Here is a 12,877-nt window from a genome sequence, read left to right on the forward strand (position 1 = left end):
AGCATCCTGGGCTGCCTTAGGAGAAGGGCTGCCAGCAGGTTGAGGGAAGATCCTTGCCCTTTTCTCAGTACTGGTGAACATCTGGACTGTTGGGTCCAGTTCCAGGATCCTCAGTTCAGGCGAGAAATGGACATACTGGAGTAAGTCCAGTGAAGGGCCATGAATGTGATCAAGGAACCGGGACATCTGGCATATGAGGACAGAGACTTTGAGAACCCAGAATATTTAGCCTCAAAGGCTAAAGCTGAGAAGGCTTAGGGTGGTGGTGGGATCCTATCCATGTGCCTAAATTCCTAATAGAAGGAAGTAAAAAAGACAAATCCTCTTCTCAGTGCAGCGGGCACAAAGTGAAAAACAGGCAATTCCATTTAAACATAAGAAAAGCTTTATTTGCTTTGAGGGCAGTCAAGCACTGGAACTGACTGCCTAGAGAGGATGTGGAGTTTCCATCCTTGGAGATGTTCAAAACCCAATTGGGCACAGTCCAGAGTAACTTGCTCTAGCTGACCCTGCTCTGAGCAGAGGGGTTGGATAAGATGATCTCCAGAGATGCCTTCCAGCCTCAACTGTTCTGTGACTCTGTGGTTTGGGGGTTTTTTTGCTTCAAATTGTATACCAAACTTGTTCTCACATTATTCTGGTATAGATATTTATTAGTTCATCTCTTGAGGTGGATTAAGTGTAATTTTTTTAATTTTGTGAAGCACATAATTTTTATGCGTATACTGCAACTGAATGCAATACAGTGGTTATGCAGAGGGAAGAGTAAGGGAAAGAAGGAGAAAGAATCACAGCCAACCTCATAAAACATGGATTATATCGAGGCTGGGGAAAGAGATGAGGGAGAATTCCATTCCCCAGATCAGCACCCACATACTATTCCTGTAAATATGCTCATGTACCAAGACATTAGGAATCAACAAAGGGGGGGGGGGGGAAGGCTGCAGTATGTGTTATAAAAAAGCATACAGTTGCACAATGTCATCATATTGGACCCAATTGATGAAGTAGAAAGAACAGCAAATATTCAGTGGCATTCTGAGGTTTTGAAGTACGTGGTTAAGAAACAAAGGAAAATGATCCAAATGATTTAATACGAGAAGAAGCAGAGGTAACATGTACACTGCTGCTTATACTACGGCCTCATTTGTGATACAATTTCATAGTCCTTTAATTTTTCAGTATTCTTTGAAAGGCCATGTAGAAGCTGCAGTCAGCTTAAAGTAGGTTGTTCCTTGTGTCGGAATTTGTTCTTCAAGGCATATTCAAAGTTACCGGCTTTTTAAAAATATATTCTTGTAGAACCTGGTAAAATATAGGAAAAATATCTCTTGAGATTCTATACATTCAATGACTGTACTGAGAACTGGTGACTGTTGAAAAAAAGAGGAAAAATGAAAAAGAGGATGCATTTATTTTCGTGTCCTAATTTAAGATATTTAAGTCTGCCTAATTGTAATTCTTGGACAGACAGCAGTATTGAGAAATGAGTCATGATTTCCTCTTGAGTTACACAAGGGAACTTGCTAACAAGATCTGATAACCCAACTAATATAAATATATGTATATATATTATTATTATATAAATATATTTATATATATTTGGAAGTAATGCTTGATGAGCATTCATATTCACAAACTCCAAATAGCATGGTTTGTCTTCTGGAAACTCTTTGGAAAAGTCTGGAGGTCTATTTGCTGAAATATATTCTCAGAGTGTACATGGTCAATAAAATTCTACAGAGAGGGGCAGAGTTCACTGTCCATAAAATTTGTTCAGAAAAGTTTAGGGGAAAAAGAAGACTGAGCATGGAATGTTTTTGGCCAGGGACGTTGACACTGTTGAAAATATGTGGCAACCTAGCTGTTCCTTTTCAACCTTATAACTGCAGCTGTGTCTAAGCTGGAATTAAGGATCTCCTCCTGATGTCCATTCTTGGCCTGCAGGTCTGTATTGGGGGAATGGGATTGCAGAGAAAGAAGTGACAGATGCTTTAACAGGAATAGTCCAATTTCAGCACCCGGCAATTCTTGAAACTTGTGGCGTGAAATGAAATATAGAGAGATTGCACTCATTAGTATCTACTATAATTCAGCGCTCAGAGAAATGGTCATTGCTAATAAGCAGACAGTTGAGAACACTGAAAAAAAAAGCTGTAGCTAGCAAAGATGGTACTAAAGCAGAGTGGGAGCTCAGAGACATGCTTCTGCTGTAGCAAGCACAAAGGTCCCTAGTGCCACTGAGATGAGCAAGAGCAGCACTAAGACCAACCTAGGTGACTCCACCATCTGACTAGGAGGTAACAGTCAAGGACACCTTTTTCTTTCTTTGACAGTCAGCAGCCCATTGAGCTGTCAGTTCATATTGATCAACTCGTGAGGAAAATTATCTCGTTTACTACTGTGCGATACCTTTCTTGGATCTCACTACTCTTACAGCATTTATGATTTTATGGAAATGTTCTGACAGAGAGGAACAATTCCTTCTGCCACTTGTATAGGAAGTCTATAGTGTCACAGATGTTCAAACTCTAAGGTCTCAACAAGAGCTGGAGATGTTAGTGGAAACCTTTATTTTTCTATATCTCAAAAAGTAGGATAAGGATGCTGCTCAAGCAAAGATTCCTTCAAAGACCTTTTGAGCATGATCTGGTATGCCCATTGCTGCACTACTCCATATCAGCAATGAGCCAAGATTTCTTAGTAGGCATAATGACCTCTCAGGAGGAACACAGCTTGAAACCAAGTGGTGTTTAAATTTCACACCTGGGGCCAAATATTTCAGGCTTCAAATGTAAAGGCAACCCTCCCTCCCCCAGAATTTAAATCTATCACACTTCATTTATTTGTTTGTTTGCTTGGTTATCACAGTAGAATGAAAGATGGTCCTTGCAGTGCTGAAAACAAACCAGTCTGTGGGTTGCTACGGCTGTTAGCTGAGAGAACTGAGAAGCAACTGAAGAGGAGTTAGCAAAGCTTTATCATCTAAATCTTCAGCTCACATTACAAAGAGACTTGGGACACACATACGCAACCTAAATTCTTCCACTGCGGGATAAGAGTTTTATACATACCAAACACAGCAGAAGTAGACAGACAATGAATTTTCACTGCATCTGGCTGAAAAAGCCTGATAAATTAATTTGATTTTGTGAAAAGTCTGAAAACCTGATGAAATATTTTTTTCATTATCCACATTCTTACTCAACTCTAATCTCTGGTAATGTATCCATGTCTGGTTGATGAATTGGAGAGCTAGCACAGAGCCATCACAAAAGGACTAAGAATATTGCATAAAGCCAATGATTCATAAAAAAAATTTGCTACATTTTCAAGAAGAGAGGGGTAGTTTTAACAAAAAAAGCCCCAAAGAAAAAAATAATCCTAAAATTAGTTACAATTCTCACCAGATGAAAATACAAAGATTTTTTTTATTTTCACTTTTTTTTAACAGACAGAAAGGAGAAAGGATAATTCTTTCTTATGTAATGAGGTCTTGGCTTTGATTTTTTATCTTGTCCTCAGAACCCAAATATACTAATGGTTAAGATTTTGCTGTATGTAGGAGTCCATTGGGATTTACTTTAGGTAATTTGCACATTTCTAGCTGAAATTCTAGGTGTTTCAGTGAGGGGATATTCTCTCTTATTCTTAGATTTTATTCATTTCTTACTACCTGAAGTAGATATTAATACTGGGATTTCCCTTTTTCTTTTTTCTTTATTTGCCAGGAAGTGTGTGGAATTCTGGCACCATGAGCATCAACAGGACCAATTCACATCTTGCTGTCCAGATGTGAATGGAGTTTAAACATTAATATTTTACAAGTGTGTGCACATACACAAACAGGCTTGCAGTAAAGCACCATATAGTTTAGGAGCATTTCAATAAAAGTTAGTTCAGAGCTCATTGTTACATGTGATTTCACAAAGTGATAATTTAACGCACTAAATTACCACTCTGTCCCTCATAGAAAGTGACACTCATGACCATATAATAAAATACTTTATGGCCTGTTGTTCAGAGTTATAATTCCACTTTGCTGTAGTAGGAGGAAGCCACAAGTCATTCCATTCTAGCTGCCATTAGAGGATGTATTGCCTTCCCAGCCTATGTGCTGTGATTAAAAAACCTGACAGCCTCTCATCCGCAGATGGCAGAAGCCTCTAAAGCTGTTGAACTGGCACTCAGTCAGTTGGCTTTTGATCTGGTTGTTCAGATAGAAGAGCCTGTCTAAGCAGAAAAGAAAATAGGCTGTTCATGCTCAGTTAGTATAAAACTCTTCCAATGGGGCTTTGTGTCTCTATCTGTTCCTTCAGCTGCTTTTAATTAATGCTTTGAAGACACCGTGTATTTTGGATTTAAGGGTGAGAATAACTCTTTCTAACTCAGCTCCATATTAAACATCTTGACTGTGAGCAGCGGTCCTGTTTTTCCCCAATGGACTTTCCACACTATAACTTATTAATAAATTTCTTGAAATAGGTACAGATTTTCTCATTTAGCAAGGAATACAATCCCAACCTATTTACAGTTGCTTGGAGAATCAGCTTAGTGTAGACTAAATATATAGATAAATAAAAAGCTGTTTCACAGCTTTGTACAGAGCAGCCATCAAATTTCAGGGGTTATGGGAAAGCCCAGCAGCACAAGGCTTATAATTTGCAGGGAACTTTTGTGATCCTTTGGGATGAATCCCTGGGTAATAAATATCCACATTACTATTTTTTTCATCGGCTGTCCGGTGGATGTAGTGCAAAGCAGTGGTTAGCACAATGCTCTTCTGCAGTGGGGAAAACAAACTCCGTGAGCGGCCGTAGAAAATGTAAGCATGGCAAGACTCCTAGCTGGTGCAGAGAGGTACAGAGGCACTTTGCACTTCTAAGGGAGAATGCATTAAAGGAAAATCCAACAACAAGACATGCAGGTAAAAATTATGAAGGTGCATGAAAGGCAGGTGAAGGTGGCAGCTCTGGGAGGTAGCGGTGCACTGCCATTTCTGATGCTGCCATATTGCCTGCTCTGCTCATTGCTGTGGTATTTTCTGTTTAAATAAGGTAAAGTGAACAAACAAAGTGTAATTGCATTCAAAACATAGAAAGGGAAATATCACCAGAGAAAGGAGCAGTTGTCAGGGCACAGCAGGGCCAGGGGCTCCCCTGGGCCAGGAGCAATGGGATCCCCTCCAGGACAGAGCCTGGCAGCCAGCTCCAGCGAGGAGCAGGGCAGCCAGGGGGCACCAGGGCAGCCTCAGCCCCAGGCATTGGGCACTTCCCTGGGGATGGGGATGGGTCGAGGCTGGGACGTGGGCCCATGGATGGGACCAGCAAGGCAAAGATGTGGGGAGCTGGGGACTGGCCTTGCTGCAGCAGCACTGGGGCAGAGGCTGACGGCCCCGGGGGGCCAACATGGGGTCCTGGGCCATGGGCAGGAGGGGGAGGCCTGAGGGTCCCCCCAGGGCCTTGGAACAGGGTCTTGATCCTGCCTTTACAACCTGGCAGGAGTACTGGTCACAAGACAATTTTCTCATAGGAGCAAGAGTTTCCTCGCATTTCTACTGGCTACAGAAATGACAGACAGAGGCGCGCCTGTCTCCTCTCTGATGAAAAGGTTGTTCACTTCGTGGGGAAGAGAGACGTTATGGGAACTCTCCTTAAGAGGTGCACCAGAGAGTCTTCAGGACAGTAAATAGCACGTGCATTCGGGAGAGAGATTTGAACTTTTATACCTTGAAAAATCCCTCCCTGAGGAATTTAACATGAAAATAGCTTTGCACTGAATATGTTGAAATGAATAACAAAAAACTAAGATAAAGTAGCTTACAGGAAACTGTTGAAGTTTGAAAGCTATACTCCTTCAGATTGCATCTCCCAAATTAACACTTAATGAACAAATAATGGAATAAGTATTGTTCAATAGTTCACTATCATGTCCTTGAATGAAGCACTTGACTATGAACGAAGTGTGTAGCCAACAGAGAGTGAATCAAGGGAAAAAAAAGTTAAAGACTGATCATGTAATTGACTTTTTTTTTTTTAAGAAAGTTTGTGCAGGGGTTATCACATTGTAGGAAAATGCAGTAATCTATGGTTTAATAAAAATCCAACATAAGCAAGCACTTCTCTTGCTGTTACAACTACTGTAATCCAAACACTTAAAGTCATCTCTGAGCTGTTTAAAAATTTGATAAAGTATTTATAGAGAACAATTAGAAGAACATAAAATGTTAACAGTTACCAAAACTGGCAGTAGTATAAATATTTGGAAGTGTTTTAAATGTAAGTATCCTGGAAGATATTTACTTTTCATGTGCAATCTTGTCTTAAGCTGCTTGTCAAACATGAAGATATCCTCCAAAAGGTAGCAGACATGGTTTAGTATTCCAATCAGAAAGCAGTGTTGCAGTCATACAGCAGCTGACAACTCTGTGTTGCATTTCATTGTGCTGCAGTAGAGTTGAACTGATTCACAAAGAACTGAATGGATTGATGTATGCACAGAGCTTGACAACTAGCTGACTGATGGCTGGGGTATGGACAAGGGTGGAAGTAGAGAAGAGCCATGCTATCTGGTGGACTCCATAAGAACTAAAGGTGAGTGAATCTGATGCATATACAGACATGACCCTGATATAGGATCAGGATGCTGTGATATCCAGATGCAGAGACTTACAAGCACTACTTGAATTACCAATTTGCATATTGTCCTTTGTAATGGAGATAACAAGGAGAAGACCAAGTTATTAAAGAAAAAAGAGATTTAAAAATAGAAATAGATTAGGATGATCTGTCTAATGTTTCATATACACATTTAGAAGTCTAATGTTAGCCCTTCATGTCTTTCACTGTCTCTCTGTAGCTTTTGGTCTTTTTCTATGGGCCTGATTTTCATTAAGAGATACTTGCAAATATTTCATAGCCACTCCACAGTATGCAGCAGAGTAGCATGTCAGCAAGCATTGTTCTGATATTATTTTCAGCTTGTGCTCAAATTCTGCTGAGTTTTAGAGTTTGATCGTAACAACTTAAATGAATGAAGTGTACAAAACACAACTTGTGATTTCTTTAGCTGCTTCTTCTACTTGAAGAGAACTACTCAAGAGACTCCTTTCTCCCTCCAGAGAAAGATGAACATCATCCTTTCAGCCTGCACTGCGCTATTGTGTTGTGAAGATTCTGATTTTGGTTGGCATCTTCCTCTCAAGAAGAACATGCCTCTCCATGTTCTTCTTCAAACATGGAACTGATTTTGAGTATGCTTGAGTATATTTGAGAAAATGACATTTCTGTCTCATCTTTGGCCTAGTCTTATTTTTTTAGACATGAATAGCTTGGAAGCTGTGCTTTCCCACTCTCTTTCATGCCAATCAAGTGTATTAGTATTTACCTTCCATTTAAAATTCTATTACCTTTGAGTACACTGACTGCTGTTGCTGAGCTCACAGAAACGTTTTAAAAGCTCTGCTTCAACTTTTTTTCCTTGCTGCACATATTAGGGCTGTATTTAGCAATCATACTGCTGTGAAACCGAGATAGCTAATCAGTTTATGGTTTCAACAGGTCTGCTTCTGCAAATTTATATTTTAAAACATTGACAAAACCTTATCCTCTTCTCCTCTCAGTCCATGGACTTTTTTTCCCTATTTTTCCCCTGCAAATTCAGTGCATCCAGACTTGTTAAAGCAAAGGCACTCCCCTGGAGTGATTCCTGTAAAATGGAATTTCGTGATTGGTTTCAAATCTTCTCTCTTGCATATGTCACATCATAGTGTCCTGTCAGACTTCTCCCATTCTCAAATACTTCCCTTCCAAAATAACATCTATGATAAAGCTGTCAATTAAAAAAGTTCAAAAAGAAACATCATGCTAATTGATCACAGTTCAGTAAGCATAGTCATGTTTACTGATGATCAGTAAAAGTGATCAGATTCATGCATTACACATGTTATTCTAAATTTCCACTTTTATTCTACCCACGAAATCATCTCCAGAAGAATATTGTTTCATAGGGAGGCAAGGAGTGGGAAAAACTCTAAAACGAACAGACAAAAAACTCCTCATAGAAATATTTGTTTGTTTCTTCAAAGTACAGTTGTCTTTCCAAAGTTACTGTAGACTGCTATGCAAGCTGAATATACTTGCTCCAGAAGTAGTGGCCCAATAAGTCCAGTAATGCAGTCCTCCACATGAAATTAGTAGAAAATTAAAGCCTACTTTTCATAGGAAATAACATTTACTTGTAGTCTAACTATCCATAAATACCACCTAAAAAGCTGTGGCAGATTTTGTTTTTTTGAGAGAAGGGACTGCAATAGAAAAATAATGTTGGTAATTTTCAGATATTTTCTTCTTTTTAATGTATTATTTTTCTCCTCCTACTCTGCCTGTAAGTATTTCTTAGAGAAATGAACACAGCCGGAGGGATATGAAAAATAGTTATAATGAAACCCCAAACCACTTCTAAAATACGCTTCTGTTCAGTATGTTGCTTAAGCAGAATACACATTGGGGTAGCATAAAAGGTTTATTAGCTTTTGGAATGAGTCACATAATTCATTCATTGCTTCATCAGTTCAAAGGAAAAAACAAACAAACAAACAAACAAACAAAAACAGCTGTCCAAAGCTCAAAAGGACAAATGTGTTACCCTATTCTAACAAATTTTGTATTTTCCAATATACAACATTTAGATGCACACTTAGGGAAAAAAATAATTAACATTGATAAATAACTGTAATTGGTTCAGTTGTTCAGGAAGTACAGCTGTTAAGGAATAACTGCCTTTTGAATAATACATCATTGTTTTCTCAGATGTGGTCATGCTTGTCAATGACAAACACAGCTCAGAGCATCAAAATTTGCCAAAATAATTGCAGATTCTTTCAGAACTGTTTTGCATCAATCAGTCCTCGTGACAAAAACTTTCAAGTTTACTTACAAAACAAGATATCTTTGAAAGTAAGTGGATTTTCCATTTCCATTGGTTTTTAAACATATTAGGATGCCTTACACATTACACTAAGAGTTTTCAGTATATTAAATTGTGTTAAATGTTGAAATGTTAATTTTAATATTATAATTTTCAATAAACCCTATAACAATTTAGCAATAATGTATTAGCTTCCGTAATACAGATTTCTGAGGGAAATGGAAGGATAGTGACATCCAATAATAGTTTATTGGTAACACAGAAAACAGCATACAGGCATATACCTCTACTATGTCTCCTTTATCTGCTTTCAAGGTTCAAGGTTCTTTGGTGACAGGTCAAGCTGGAAAATAGGGGACATATATTCTGTATTATAATATCTTCAGTATCAACCAGTTTTTCATATACAAAATCAATCAGGAATAATTACTACCTGAAATACAAATAACATGCTGCCTATAGATTTGATAAATATCACAAAGTTTCAGTGGTAATCAGAACCACAATAAATAATTGCCTCCATGAAGGTGTATCTGGAAAAGTTTTCAACTCATGTAAATAATGAATTTCAAACCCCACAATGTTGTCCGCACCTCTCCAGAGTTCCCCCAGGACCACTCCCAGGTAGGGGCTGGGAACCAAATAAATTTGTTTAGGGAGGAGGAAGGATGTGGATTGCCTGGAAGTTCTGCAAAATGAGCTTTGTTCATTTCAAAGAGCCCTTCCCTGTCACAGGGGATCTTTGCACATGAATACAACCTATCCTAAAAGTCTTTATATAAGCCATCAGGTGCTTCATAAAACATTAGTCAAACATGCAAAAGTAATCAAGTAAAAGTCTAATCAAACAAGTTGATCTTAAGCAAATATTTCAAATGGCCTTGGGACTGAGTTCCCAAGCAGTCCGTGTGTGTTTGAGAGGTGAGGATGGCAAGGGGAATTAATAAGTATGATGTGTGAACACCTTCCTTTCTAAAATATAGTTAGACTTTGGAGCAGAAGAAACAAACAATAAGTGCAAAACCACCCCAGAGACCCCTCAATGAGACTTGAACTAAAAAAAAAACCCAACCCAGAAAGTAACATTCTACCTTTTGGAGCCGTACAGAGCATAGAGCAACTCAGTAATAGCCTTGCCTGCACAATGGTAGCTGGTAAATATTACAACACGTATAACAAAGGATATTAAAAATACCCTCTTCTGTTCAAAGAAAATGTGAGCATATGCTCCACTATTTCATGAAATGAATAGCAAATGTAAGCCCTATTTTGGAGGTGTATTAGCCTTGGCGTATTGCACATGGCACTGCAAAGTGTGTCTTGTGTTCTTTTGAGATTAATTTTGAAAATAGCAGAAGCAAAACTAATCAAACACTTGTTTCTTCACAGCTTTTATTTCTTAGCTTCTGTATGTAGCCAATTCCAAGTGGATGTCAGTGTAATATTAGTCTGGGGCACAGAATGTGAAATTTTGATTTAATAATGTTCTCTTCATTAGTTCAAAGATTTAAAAAAAAAAAATGAAAATCCCTAGACTTTTCCCCTTAAGGGGTAGAGCACATTACTTATTTGTATTCATGCAAGCTTTCGGGGAACTGGAAAACTCTGAAATAAACTGAGAAAGAGTGGCACCTTTTTACATAATGGAAGATACACTGAATAGAGCTGCAGTCATTATTGTGTTAGTTGATGCCAATAACGATTTCTACTACCAGTATGCCAGACTGTCCAGCTGAAATACAGATAGCATCACAGGCTATCCAATACACAGAAAATTGTACAGTTCTGGTAGACATTTTCAAACTGTGCTATGAGAAAATGAGAGACAGGAAAGAAGTTAGGCTCATTCTCAGCAGGTGACAAAAAAAATGCTTATATCTGCTTTGCCTATCAGCTCTGGGGATTCTGCGTATCTCATAGGAAAATCTGTGCACTCCCAGAATGTGGTGTCCATGAATGAGATTCCAAATTCTCCTCTGTTTAAATATAACCCTTCATTGGGTCTCTGCCACTGTTGAGAAATCAAATGAAGCTGAAAATTCAACAAACTGAGAAAGAGAGAGAAGATGTTAATATTTGAAAAGGAGGCTATAATATTTGAAACAGTGGAATGGAAACTTTTTTATTTTTGTCTTTTTGACTTTGGAATAGTCATGTCTCTCATCTGTATTTCAGTTCTTCATCTGGAAAATAGCAATATAAACACAAGAAAAATGTTTAAGGTGACAAATCTCTTACAACAGCATTCAGGTGTTATAAACCTCTACAACCTATCATCCTATCATCCAGCCTGGATATCCTACCACAAAACAAAGAAATAAATTGAAGGAAACCCCACATCTTCAGACAAAACAGAGTTGCTCTTTTACTTCAAACCTGTCTTGTTTAACTTGACACATTAAAAAAAAAAAAATAAATCTACTCCTACTATCAATGTATTTGAGTTCAGCAATATTTTCATAGAAAAGCAAGTGTCTAATTCAGATACAGGATCAATACTTGTCGTGGACATCACCTAAATTTAATAAACTGATTTGCTTTGTGTTCATTTGCAAGGTATACTCTGGGGACTGACTTTATAGAAACAGAAATCTTGAGGAAATATTCAGGGAAAGTCAATGCTGAAGCTGTATGGGCCCTAAAAACCTGTTTTAGTAATTGCATTCATCCAATTAATATATAATCTGTATCTGTTCAAAATAAGCCAAATCTGGAATATTTAATACCAATAACCTGTGTTCAGCTGAAGTGTTACACATAACTTCATGCAGTAACATAACTATTCAAGTTCAAGTTCAAGGCTATAATCTGTTTACAGAGAGAAGTACAAGAAAAAAGACAACAAAAGAAATTGCATTTTTTCAATTAATTGTCTTGTTTGCAAATATCAGTATTTCTTGAGCCTTCTCTTTATTTTTGAGTTCTTAGCTATAAATCTAGTCTTTACAGACACTATTAACTATTATAAACTGGGGTGGAGCATGTGATTCTAGCTATATGTAACTCACAAGCAAATCAAGTGAAACTCTCATGCTAGTGTTGTGTAGCATGCGGGTTTGAGGACTCCTGAGGAACACAAATCTCTGACTGCAACAGAACATCTGCCAGAAGCAGATGTCTCTAAGTCAACACAACACCCACCTGCCACAACAGTTGCACCTGGGGTTGGACCTTCACCTCCCGCCTGCAGGCAGTGCATGTTATTTACTTGTGTTTCTCAGCTACAAGATTTTTTAGGAATTTTTTTTTTTTTAATGTGACTTGTAAGAGCACCGATCTGTCCATTTCTCTGTTTTACTACTATCCAAACTGTTTCTAGATGCAAAAAGATGCTAATTTTTTAAACGTAAATTCTAATTACAGCCCCTCTACCAATAATATTTTGCAGTGTATTTCAAATACAGTATGCAAAGATGATATTAAGAAGAGGTTCATTATAAACTTTAATGTTTTAGTAAACCAAAACACACTTAGAAATAATTATCTTCCATCTACAGCAGTAAAATTCTTGATTTTCTGTAAAATTGCATCATCACTTACTAATCTGTCAGAGAAGTTATAAGGACTTAAAAGGTGAAAATGAAAGGGGAAATGATGAGGTCACAAAACTGTGTGAAGGGATGCTAAGACTACTTTTCAGACTGAATTTTTATTCATTTAAAAATTCAGTCTTCAGTGGTTTTTGCGTTGCTCAGCAAAGTTCCAAAATTCCTTGGGAAATCTTTCATATACCTAAATGACTACAAAATTAATACATTAATAACATACAAACACTTACATATTTGTATATCATAAACACACACCATTTTGCAAACTCCAACCATTTTAGTCCCATGATACACAAAGTCTGCTTAAGGCACTTTGAGTTAACACAGTGGAAAAATAATGAAGTTTGTATCATGTAGCAATGGATTACTGCTGTCTGGGGGGGGGGGGGGGGGTTTCTCAC

This window comes from Pygoscelis adeliae, unplaced genomic scaffold, assembly GCF_000699105.1.
Source record: "Pygoscelis adeliae isolate BGI_AS28 unplaced genomic scaffold, ASM69910v1 Scaffold54, whole genome shotgun sequence".
NCBI classification, from domain to species: Eukaryota; Metazoa; Chordata; class Aves; order Sphenisciformes; family Spheniscidae; genus Pygoscelis; species Pygoscelis adeliae.